Source organism: Rhea pennata, chromosome 2, assembly GCF_028389875.1.
Source record: "Rhea pennata isolate bPtePen1 chromosome 2, bPtePen1.pri, whole genome shotgun sequence".
Taxonomy (NCBI): Eukaryota; Metazoa; Chordata; class Aves; order Rheiformes; family Rheidae; genus Rhea; species Rhea pennata.
The window spans coordinates 6,111,415-6,124,461 of NC_084664.1; positions in this window are offsets into that span (position 1 = coordinate 6,111,415).

Below are 13,047 nucleotides of genomic sequence, written 5' to 3' on the forward strand. Positions count from 1 at the left end.
AAAACAAACACGTTTCCATCCGCGTGTTAAATTACAGGCTTACAATTTCCGTGTAGAAAACATTTCGGAGCCAAGAGCAATTACAAAGGCCAACTGTGAAACAGTAGGAAAAAAAAATAATCAACACCATTTATTATTCACATATTGCATTACAAGTGTCTCTTATCAAACACAAAATATAATTTATATTATTCATGTAGAAATTCAAAGGAAACACCACATAGAAACAACACCTAAACGTGAGTTACATGGTTGCAGTGACATCCTGATCAAATGTCGAGGCCTGGATCGAAGAGAAGGCAGACAACCCAAGCGAGTAGTGCAGCAGGGACAGTTCGGAGCTCGCTTGCCTAGTATACCGCTCTACCGGCGATTCTTTATTGCTGTAAAACACAACAGGGATGGTTCCACGTGTACCAGTGTGCAATGGACTTGGGAATGCATCAGGGAGGATTTGCACAGCCAGGCATCACAGACCGGGTTTCAAGGACAATTTGAAGTGCGTATTTTCCAAACGCTGAGTGACGCAGAATTCATCACCTTCTGACCATCGATAGTTTGTGGATCATCTGAAAGATCCATTTCCAAACAGAAATGCATCATTCTTCTGCTTTAAGAAAATGACTAGACTTAGTCTAGATCTTTATCAAATTCTTTTTTATTCATTTCTCACTCTCTGAACATCTGTAGTTACCCTTAACTAATCTATTTCATGCCCATGAAGTGAGAAACCCATTCAGACAAAGTTTCCAGACCTACATTGCTGGAGAAAGGAGATGAAAGAAGAGATAATTGTGTATCCATTCTGGTTTCTGACTTCTTTCTTTTTGCCTTAAATTGTCAGCTTCAGATTTTCTCCAGCTGGGGAAGTCTCTTCAATCTAAAATCCTAAGATGCACAAAGGTAAAACGTAGCAGGAGTTATAGGACTCCTGGTGCACTGATGGTCCTCAGTGTCAGCACAGCACTCAGTTGTCTTTGATTATGGCTGCTTGCAGGACCAGCTAGAAGTACGTGGTCTCTGTGTTCCCTTTGTCTTGGCCACCGCCTTTTACTTTCACGTATCCATTTTCAGAGCTGCTGTTGGTATTTTCACTGGACCTAATGAAAGGGAAAACAGTTAAAAAGCAAAGACTCATTGTGACTTGACAGGAGCCTTCTCCAATGAGCCTGGGAGAGGGCACGTAGCCTTCAAGCAACTTCCTTCCCATTTATCACTCACTCCTTGTGTGGCTGCAGACACCCTTCTGAAAGCATTGGGCTGCAATTCAACCACATTTTGTGGGGAGCGAGGAGCAGGGCGGTGGGTGATGTCTAAGGCTGGAGGGCACGGCTGTGCAGTATTGGCCTTTCCCTGGGGAGGGTGGGGGAGACGAGAAGTGCGGGCCCCTCCTGGAGTCCCTCCATTTCATGGGCGTGAAGGAAGCATTGACAGGTGTGGGTCTGAGATACCCCTTTGGGCTTGGTTACAGAGGTAAATGGCCCGAGTAACTACTGCAGAAGAGATTCCCATCAGCATGCTTCTTAGAGAATCACATTTACTTGGAACCCTTGTGCATGGTCCCAGAGGAGCATTGCTCCAGGGAAGGAAGCGGGCTGTCACCTGTAGGAGTGCCGGGGCCATTGGGGGACCCACCTGTGCTGGGAGGTGGCTGCCATTGTGCTGCCTGCCAGCTCTGTGCCATTGGTCCCGAAAATATGTCCTCAATAAATCTCTGCCAGGCCACACCGCTGGTCTCAGTGGCATGGACTCATTGGCTGGAGAGGATGGCTGTTTGAGTGGCCCCTCCCAGCCTTTTCTGCAGAGTATATCCTTGATGGAGGCTCAGTCCTAGTCCACAGACAAGTGCATGGAGCCCTGCTCGTATGCCCCACTCGCACACTGAGGAGGTCCAGCCACTTCTTGTCAGACCAATTGGAGCCAGCTGCTCAAATCCAGCTGGTATTACAGTAATGGGGCAAATCCATAATTGTGAATAGCTGACCAGTCATTGGGAAAAGATTAAAAAGTCGTGGTGGAGGGGAGCAGCACTACCAGTCATTTCTGAAATAGCTCAAACTCCCCTGGAGCACTTATCTCCAGACTGAGACATTGTGATGGCTTCTATGGTCAGGCTGTACTAGAACATGTTGCTTATATAGAGTAATATTAATGTTTAAACTGCCTGAACACCGAACTCCTGATCAAATGTGATAAAATAAGCTCTTCTATAAACATATTGCCCAACTAGAATGATAAACCTGTGTTTCCCTGTGTCTCAACTGTGTGAGCACTAAATCTGTAATCAGATGTGATAGAATGTGCACTTCTATCAGCATATCCTCCGTCAGCCCAATCAACGCCCTGCTGGCATCCTCTGGGATGCACTTTGCCACCTGTAACTCCCTCCCTGTTCCCAGGGCAAGAGCAAAGGTGCCAGAGCTCTGCTGCTCTCAGGGACAGCATGAGGACAGCGTGTCTTGTGTCAGCCCGGCACGTCTCCCCAAGCCTCCTGAAGGCAGTCACGCCACTTGAGGTCTTTGTCAGAGACGGGAGGCTGTGACCACCCAGAGGAGGGCTTGGACCAGGGCTCTGGGGTTGCATCCAGGCACCAGAAGAGGGAGCGAGAGGCTGAGCTGAGGAAAGTGGTTCAGGAGCCTGAGGCTGGGTCCCAGCTTCGGCGCAGCCTCCTTCTTTGGTCCCTGGCAGGTCCCCATGGTGTTCAGAGCAGCTACTTGCCTGCCAATATCTGCCTGTAGACACCTACTGAGCGGTTGCTTCCTGTAAAGTCCACTCTCATGGTGCTGCTCTGCAACTCAGATCGTCCTAAACTCAAACATCTGGCCTGTGGGGCTGAATCCCCAACAGGGCCGACATGGCTTGTTAGAGGCTGAGCGCTTGGGACTGACGTGCAGCACTGAGGGCTCAGGATGCGCTTTCTGTTTCTGAAGCCTGTTGTACTTCTTACTGCACAGTCTTTTGCTGGACCTGCTATGTTGGCTGTTTAAACTGCCAAAATGACTGAGTTATTCTCCTCTGGAGATGTTTGCTGGTTTTGCCCTCTCCTTGTGCTCCTGAATGGACACCCCCTTTCAGAGAAGTGCTGCCATTGCCTCGTGGGCCAGGGCAGACAGCAGGTTCACAGTTTCCCCTTTAATTTCAAATCATTTTATTATTTCATTGAAGCAAGGAAATAAGTTTTATGGGTACCTTGGGATGTATGAGGAAATCATTTTCTCATGACAAGGTAGTGATTTTTGGGAATTTTCTGAAGTGGGAAGAAGCAAACTGAGTAAATTTTCTGCTCTTATTAATGGCTTAAGAGATGTATAGAACATTTTTATGACTGTGGGAAAGAAGAGCAGTAAAGCACTTCTCCCTTGGACCATGAAATAGGTCTGGTAGACAAGTGGACACGGTCTTGACAGTTCTGTCCCAAGCCATTGGGTTTCATTTTCCCCAGGCAGAAATGCTGGAGAGTCGTAAACCCAGATCAAAACTGCTACAACATTTTGGAGAGAATCCTAAAATAGATTGAGTTAGAAAATACTGTTTAAAAATCAGCACATTATTCACACAGATACACTGAGGGTACAGGGTTTAGGGGTAAGTCTGGCTTTGCCCCAGGTTCTGGTGTCACTCAAAAGAGGAGACTGACTTGATTTCTATTGCATCTCTGAGCTGTCTCCTGGACAGACTCTTTTAATCCTCAGCAACTAGAAAACCAGATCATCCTCCATGTATGAAAGTCCATGTGCAATTTGGCAGTGGTGTCCTGGCTGCTTTCAACAGGGCAATATGACAGATCACCAGACACTGCTCACTTTGCACCTCCTCTCAAACACTTAGTCCTCCAGTCCCAACTTAGAGAGTACATCCGAGTCTCCAGCGCAGTTACTGAAGGATCACAGAAGTTCAGAAAAATATTTGTTGAGTGCGTATTGCACTGGACTACTTACAGAAATAGGAGGGAGTGGAAGATATAACTTTAAAATATCACCCCTCTGTGCTGGGGTGGAAGGAAGGGATCACACTGATTGATAATAATGACAAGGGAAGAGAGAAGTAAAGATTTCTTAGAATTTTGCAGATCTGCACCAGAAATATGCGTGTATCATACATGCACATCATACAGCCAAACACATCACTTGCTATTGGTTCCACATCCATGAATGAGAGGACTTGCTTTGAGCAGAAGGTTGGACTAAATGACCTCCAGAGGTTCCTTTTGGCCTAATTCCATCTGTGATTGCCACATTATGGGACAAGTTCATCAAGGTGGATCACTGAGACAGAGACATTTCCACTGCAACCTGCTGAACAGGGAGCAGATGCCTTTCCTGTGACCAGCTGAAATCTTCTCTGAGCTTACCATGTTGTGTATGGGTTATGGTCTTACCTCCCAATACTCAGCCATCAGCATCTCCTGTGGAAAAGAGGTCAACTTTTGACTACAGAAACTATCTGTGGAGAACTCAGATATGCCTGGAGTCACATGCTGTAATGTGGATGTAATGTAATGTCAAGGGCCAGGGGAAGGGAGACATAGCATCCAAGAGCATTAGTACTTCAGAGAGAGAGATCATTGCCCAGGGAGGAGGACGGTCCAGACAGTCGGACACTGATGTTGTAAGCTGGCTTTTTCAGAGACTTGGCTTTTTCTGCTTACACAGCTGTGGACATCAGAAGTGACGGTTGGGGGGGCCCATTTGGACCCCTTATGCTGGGTGAAGGGGGTACTAAAGCTTAGCCGAGGGAGAGTGTCTCTCAGATAGCATTTGCACACTGTGGGCCAGGAGGAGAAGGATGAAGAAGATGGTCTGAGAAGCAAATACTCTGCTGGGGATGGCACTGCATCCCACTGAAAATACTGGGCAATGTTGCCTCACCACCTTTCTCGATGTGCTCACTGCAGGTAGATAAAAATATGATCAGGATGAGGCAAATATAGGATGGATGCATTTGGATGTAGCTGTGCCCATGCTTGAAAAGGTACAGCAGGGGAGAATCGCAAACAGAACAGACTCATACCAACCAGCTTTTGTGCTTCTCCATTTTTGTTCTCCCTCTTCTGGCAGGAAGAAGCCAGGTTTATGGGGTTGTGCTGGTGACAGCTTGGTCTGGGTTGTCACTCAGAGTGTCTTCGGCACAGGTAAATAGGCACCATCTTCCCATTAGCTTCAATAAGAGATGCTTAATCCCTTCAGGCCTTCAGGTCTCTGTTCCCTATCTCCAAACACAGTGTGACCAGGCCCCCTGTCTCGAGCATGGCTGTTATTTGGGAGCACCTCTGTGCCCAGTCACTTGCCCCATCACAGGTTAGAGACTGACTTCAATGTCTAAGGAGTCATGTAGCTTTCAAGGACATCTCTCTTTCCTCTGACTTGTACTGATTTAGCAATCTTCCTATAACGAGCATGGACACATTGCTTTGCAGCAGATGTAGTCATTAAGCAGCGTTATTCCTGCAGCAGATTTTACAGAGACAGTGTGTGCTTCAGTTCTGCAATAGCAAGGAGGCTTTATTTTATTTTTCTTTAATTGCATTAATATCTTCATGCTTTTTTTAACAGGTAGCTGATTAAAGCAGGTGAAAGGATATGCTCCATGAATCTTTTCATAGTATGTATATTCTTGCGTTTGACTCGCTGAGCTTCCTGTTGACCTCATTTATCACTGATTAGTATAATTGTTAACCTCTCCAACATTTATGTTACTGCAGCAAAGGGCAGTCAGGGAGGGTCAGGGTGCCACAGAGGAACACACACACAGAGGAGCAAATGCCCTAGGGCTTCGAGAGAACTAAGTTCCCTTTCCTCCTCTGCCCTTTCTACCAGGTGACCTTTGAAAGGTCATTTCACTTATCTTTTCTCACCATTTTACAAGGAGGGTAATGATGCTGACCTTGCATGTGAAGTAATTTTTCAATCTACTGAAGGAAAAATATAATATGAGGAGTGAGATCTTATTTTTAGGTGTAGACAAACCATATAGTGAATGGTGTGTGATGTTTTGGGTGGAATTCAGCTCTGGATGTCAAAATGTAGTTGTCTATATGTGAAATAGATATCTACAGTTGATTGTAGTCAATGGAGATCAACCAGTACAGTCAATGGAGGCCAGAGAGCTGTTTAGCTTTTCAAATGCAGTGGTCTATTTTAGGGTTGGAAAACCCTTCAGCCTGTACTAATCACACTTAAGAACTCTCCATTGGCTATGATTTGAGAATAGACGTCTGATTTACACTGAAATGCTACTATTGTGGACACCTAAACCTAATCTGGAGCTGAAGCACCACCCCTCTGCCTTTGCCCATTGCATTTTACTAGTGTATTTGTGACCAAGAATTCAGTTCATTCCTAATAATGGTATTATCTCCTCATTTTAGTTTCTAGCTCTTGAAGAGTTTGTTTCACATGACTGCTTGCTGGTTCAACCTCTTTGGAGATCTCTCTCCCCTCTGTCATGCAGACTGTGGCCATGCAAACATCCTTTGAGGGATCTCAGCAGCACATGCTGTGGAAGATCTCCTCCAGGTGCAGAGAAAGGGATGCTGGTCCCATTGGAGAGGTTATTCTCTCCTCAGAGGTTCCTCACAGTGAAAACAGTTTTTGTGATGTTCTTTTTTGGGAACTGAGCACTGACCTACTATGTCCAAGATGGAGATCTAGAATTTAGTTCCTTAGGCTATTATTAAATCAACCCTTGTACAACAGAATTCACAACTTGTGCCGGAGAAGACTGGGATTTCTAAGCTGATTTCATAAAGCAATCTTCATCCCATACCAGCTAACTTGTAATACAGTGCTGGGTGCTTTTTGCTCTTCTTTTATCAACTATATAAAGAACTCCTGATCTAAAAGGCCATCATTTAACATGTTTGGATCTGCATAGGAGTGACTTCCGTGAGCTACTTCAGGTCCTGATATTTTTCTGCTCTTTCCTATTTTTGCAGGAGACTCCTGGCCTATTTTGGCTGAATCAACGTTCAAGACATCAAAGATGTCCTGATTAGGGGTTTCAGAAACATGGCTGGTGAACATGGACACTGGTGAAAAACTACTGTCCTGTGTAGAGAGATGTTTGTTGGTTGAGCCTTCAGCACTGAGATCAAAACCAAATGGATCTTCTATAGCCTTCGTAGCCTGGGATTGTGGATCAAACTGCTGCAGCTGTTCACAGCTCTGAATTCCTTCAGGGTCAATGACAATCTCATCCTTTCCAGTAAGAAAAGAGATGCTGGAGGTGTCCCACAATGCTGATTGGGCATTTGTTTCTGCTGGGATTTTCTGACACAGTTCTGAAGGATTTACATCAAAGTAAAGTGGAGTTCCTGTCCGCAAATTTTGCAAGTCTAAATGTGTTGAGGTTTTACTTGCTATGCTAGGAAAATCTTGTCTTTTGTTTTCTACAGGTAACAAAAGATCCTCCAGATCTCTGTTGTCTATTTGAAACTCAGCTTCCTTGGGTAACTTTCCTAAATGACTTGATGAAGAAATTATTCCAGCCCCTAACCTTGCGTCCTGGATGTCGAATCTCACCAAGCTTTGAATATCTAGCAGGGGATCAGCATGATGATTTCTTCCCCTGATGAGATCTTTCTTGGTATCAACTGTTGGCATAAGCTCTGGAGGAGGAAGTAAAGGGTTTGTCCCACTTTCTAAGGTTATTGCAAATTCTTTCTGATTTTCCTTTGCTGGCAATAGAGAGGACCAATTGTCCTGTTGCTGCTGAACCTGCCAGTTTAAAGCTGGTTGACCATTAATGTCAAGTTTGGTTACCCTGTGTTCATCAGTGCATGAAATGCTTGCACCAGAAGCTAACGACAGGTCATTGCTGTCAGTGCTGTCTGAGCAGTCTCCCAAGCTCTCCTGTGTTTCTTTAGGCATGACCTTCATCTTCCCTGGGTGTGACACCTTATCATTCTTGGTGACATTTTGCTTGGCTTGGCTGGAGGAGCTGAGAGAGCCCCGGGGCTCTTCCTGCTTGTCTTCGATATTTGTTTGTTTGGAAGATCTTTCAGGATTTTCTTGTTGACTTTGCTTAGTCTCAGAGGAGTAACCAAACAAAGTGACAAAGGCTGATTGGGTCTTAGTGGGTTTCCCTTCAGTTGTTTCCTTCTTGGGAGTGCTGCCTTTGTCTTCAGAACCAAAAAGCATAGTGAAGGGATTTTTCCCAAGCCTAAAACCTTTACCCATCTCTTTTCTGGCTTGACTATGTCTAGTCTCATTGCTTTGGACACCAGACCTTGATGTGTGCACAACACTTTCTCCTGGGAGTTTCAGATCTTTTCCTTTGTCCACTGAATGACTTCTGGATTTTTCTGAGGATGCATTCAATTTGGAAGTGTCTAATTTCTTGTCTGACTGCTCAGAAATGTGAAAAGTGTTCTCACTAAGATTGTCACTAGGATCCTTTGACTTGAATTTTGTATCATCTAATTTGCTGGCTGCATCATGTGAAGGCCAGGGGACACTGGTTGCATTTAGAGGCATGTCTGCTGACACTGGAAAATCCCTGGCAGATGATTTTCCATTGTGTATTGAAATATCTCTATAAAGATTATTTATCAGTGGGCCATACATGGCCTGAGGTTCTGCTTCTTGAGCACAGGACATGTTGTGGTCATTTGTTATCTCTGACAAGCCAGGTGAAGAGACTCTATTCTTCTCTGCTTTATCTTCCTGAGATGTATGCTCAGGACTACCTTCTTCCAGAAGCCCTGATACACTTATTGGCATCATTTCTTTTGTCTTCCCAAAGTCTGCCTCTTTGCTGTCAGCCCCAGGCATACGATCTCCACTGGATGACTGTGTATTCTCCCCTAACAGTGCTGGTTTCAGTTTTCCAGGGAACTCGGTGGTGTTTGCCTTTGATTTTTCATTCACCAGCTCGGCTGCCTCGGCTGACGCCCTCAGCCCTCCAGGCTCTAGAGAACCACATGCTACATAAGGGGTCACTGACATACCAGAGAGGCAGGAAGCTTCATCCTCAGCTTCAGAGTCAGAGGGAACAACAACCTCAGCTTCACGTTTTGGCACCGTATTTGTAGTGTTTCTGGTTTCAGGCTCTCCCGGCACACAGATGCACTGTGGATTGTTCCTTCTCTCTTCAAGATGATGCTTGTGTTCTGCAGCAGCTGGAGTGCCTATGGTCATTTCAGGCTTGTCATCTGTCACTGTGCCTGCTTCACTGGATATGCTCAAAGGAGAAAGATTCCCACAGACCTCATTTTCCTTCATTAGGAGCTCTGCTTTGGAGAGCTTGCAGCCCCCAGCAGCAGCCAGGTACAGCCAGTTGGTGGGTTTAGTGTTTTGAAGTGTGGCAGGATGAAAAACGAATGAGCCTTGAGCAAGAGGTTTAACAGGCCATAGGACTGAAGACGAGGAGGCAGAGACAGGCCCTCTCTTCAGCTGGGGCTTGCTCTGCTGGAATACAGCAACTCGCTCAGAGACCTTGCCTCCTGGCTTTCCTCTAGACATGTTCCCATCTGTGATCACTAGTTTATTTTTGCTACCTTTCTGTTCTTCTGGCTTAGGCCAGGAACAAGCTTGCTCTCTTTTTTCAGGACAGGTGACCCCAGGTAAGAAGCTTCCCTTCTTCACAGCTGTCTCTGCCACTGATTTTCCCTCCTGACCACTGAGCATCATCCTACCTACTCTGCTGCCTGCAGCCTGGTGGGTTTGCAAGCTCACTGCAGTCTTTTTCCAGGAAAACACTCCCTCTCCAGGTTTTCTATCTACAGTCAACAAGGCTGTTTCTGAAGGTGGCCAGCTGTTTTTTATCTGGTTTCCTAAGAGGACGGATCTGCTGCTCAGCTCTTGTCTTTGCTCAGCCAGCTGCAAGCTGCACTGTCCTTCAAAGGATGTGGGTTTCTTTCTTGCTTCAGTTTTCTTTTCGGTCTTATTTTGCCAGTACTGGGGTTGTGGTCCTCTGCCTGCCATTGCCACTCTTTGGACCTGACGGTCTGCTGACTGCTGCTCCAACCTTCCTGTCTCTCTTCTGCTTTTCACTTGAGCCATCTGCTTGTAGTGGAGCTGGCAGTAAAACACCCCGTGGAGGGCAGCATAGTTTTGCAAGCTGGAAAATACATATTGGCATAGCTGTTAAAGGATGTTGGGGAGGGAAGGATTAATAGGAGCTCTGAGGGACAGCTTTCCAGCAAAATTGTTTTCCAGTGGAAATTTTTGGGGAGGAGGGAGGAGGTGAAGACTGAAACCTTTCAAAAGCAGCATCTGCTTTCTGAGGATATGTTTGATTTTAATTCCAAAACCCAAACACTTGAAAAGTTAATATTTCCAACCAAAACCTCTGGGAGCTGTAGTCCGGGCTATATGTGATCCTGTTTTCCTTTATAGGCCAGGCTTCACACTAGAATTTCATCCTCCCCCTGTACGCATAGAATTGCCCATATGGGTGAAACATAGCAGGGCTCCCACGATACAGCAATTTCCCCTCATGCTACGTGATGGGGACGCGTCTGCATTGGCTAGGGGCCAACGGGGTGGAAAGCAGCCTTGCAGAAAAGGACTTGAGTTAATGGGGAGGATCTTACTGCTGTGTCTATCTTATTGGAGGTTATAGAGAAGACAGAGTCAGACTCTTCTTGGAAGTTCACAGTGACAGGATGAGAGGCAATGGGAACAAGCTGCACTACAGTATAATGTGAAGAGATATAAGAAAAAAAATGTCCCAATAAGGAAGTCAAATCTTGAAAGAGGGGCCCCAATCCTGCCACTTGAAAGAGGGCTCCCTGTGGAACCTCCATTCCTGGAGCATTTACACCTCACCTGGGCACGGCCCTGAGCAACTAACCCTTGCTGGGCCTACAAGAGGCTGGATGGAGACTTCCAGAGGTCTCTTCCAACCTACACAGCTCTGTGAACATGTAAGACACCCAAACTATGAGTTCCATATCAGCATCCCTTTTGAAATATTTATTTCCAGCATATCCTTGCACCACTATTTAGATGACTGATCCACAAATGTCTACAAGCTTGAGGTGAGCAGTCTTCAATCTTTAGTGATGGAGAGGCAGATTTCTAAGGGAGACAGTCTACTCTTTCCTGCTACCTGTGGCCTGCCGTATCAGAATCAGCACTAGGCGCTTATGATGGATGCTTCTCAATATCCTTAAAAATAAATGGAGCTGAGTTCCTACCACTCACCTCAGCTTCCTCTTGCAGACCTGGCAGCAGAAACATGAGCGGTGCAAACAGACTTTGTCACTGACCACACACTCCGTAGAGTAGACAGGCTGGAGACATGAGGTGCACACCTCTTTCAGCATGGGCTGAAGAAAAAGGAGAAACTGAAGTTAAACACCTTTAAATCATGACCATTGGCAAAGCCTTGTGAGCTCATTTGCTGAATATGATACTTATGTTTGATTTTCCTGTTGATGTTATTTTGCAGACTTTTTGTGAGAGTTCAAATTCCTGGCTGACTCAAGCAACTTGTCATGCTGGATAAGTCAGTATTAATGTTCAGTCAGGACAGGGATGAATAGGTTTAGAAAAGACAAGACATTCTTGGATCTCTCCACATAAGTAATTGATTTTTTCAAAAGCCTTGAAAGAGCTAGGACACACTAAGAGGCTCTGACTCAAAAACTCTGAGTGGGCAACTCTTGAAATCACTGACATCATATGACTACTTTCACAGACCATCTAGTCCAAGCCCTAAAAAGGCAGCACATCTCAAAGATAAAGCTCCTGCAGTTCCAGGAACCCAGTGGTTCATTCCAGTGTGTTTACACTGTGGGCTATATTTTACACCATGACCTGATTCCTCAAACACCACTTTATGTGAAGAGCCTACGGAATCTCTCTGGGAAGTATTGCCAGCACCAGCCATTTTCTTAGTAGAGAGAGAATGGAATAAAGGAGCATGAACATTAAAACAGTGACAGAAATGGCTCCAGGTTGTCTGCATGGTCTGCAGAAAACTCAGAGACCTCTGAAGCTCTTGGCAATGTGGATATCTCAGTGTGTCCATTTCACTGTGATGCAAAGCAGGAGCTCAGCTTACCTGGTGAGTCCATCTGCAATCAAGTCTGTCCAAAGTCCCCAAAGGAGCACAGCTCAGTCAGTCCCATAGAAAATTAACTAGACTAACAGTGCTCTAGGTATTGATACCACCTCATATGAGGGTATCTCCGCCTTTTTGCTGGGATATTTTGCTGCAGTTTGATTTTATTGGGTTTATTGGGTTTTATTCATTCTCTCTAACTCACTTGGCTTTTGTTCCATGTATGCTCAGCCTGCATAGCCTGACAAAGTTTGTAGCCTTGTCAGCTCAGAAAAGCAAGTTTACCTTTGATTTTATGTAGAATGGGCTGATGGCCTCATTTTAGCCTTGACCAGAGAAAACACCAAAGACGTTTCTGCATCAGATTCACACTGTATATCTCAAGAGATGAGTTGATGAGGAAACCAAAGCCCCATCTTTTACTTGCAATAGACAGCTGAGGGCCTGAATTTGTTTTAATCACTTTCTTTTTTTGGCTGAACATGCCAGTAAAGTCAAGTCATCTTTGTGGTCTTATGACCAAACTTTCCCTAAGAAGGGCTTAACATCTTTGGTTTTCTTCCCTCTCTCTAAAGGGAAGCTCTCACTTGCAAATGTGGATCTTTCCTCTGAAGAATTTTTTACTGAGTGAGTGATGATAGGCAAAAATGTCATGGTATATCTAAGCAAAAAAATCCCACTTTTTCTTCAGTGTTCAGTGATCTCAACACATGTCTGAAGTTTTCCAGTCTACTGGAGAGAGCAGACCATGGACCTATAAATATCTATATGCATAACAGATGTCCAAACTCCTAGCATAGTCAGCAGAAGGCCAGCTAAAGGAATCTAGAACGTGATACATCTACCCTAAAACAAGCCCATTTAGTTGGACAAAATTAGTCAGTTAGGCAAGATGAATTTCAGCAGTGTGACATTCCCCTTTAAGCTACCAACAAGCACCACAGACCTGGAGGTTTTCCTTCTCCGTACTTACTGCACAGGCTGAGAGCAGTGAACGACATACTCAGATATTTCTACATGAGGGATCTTGGGATGCCT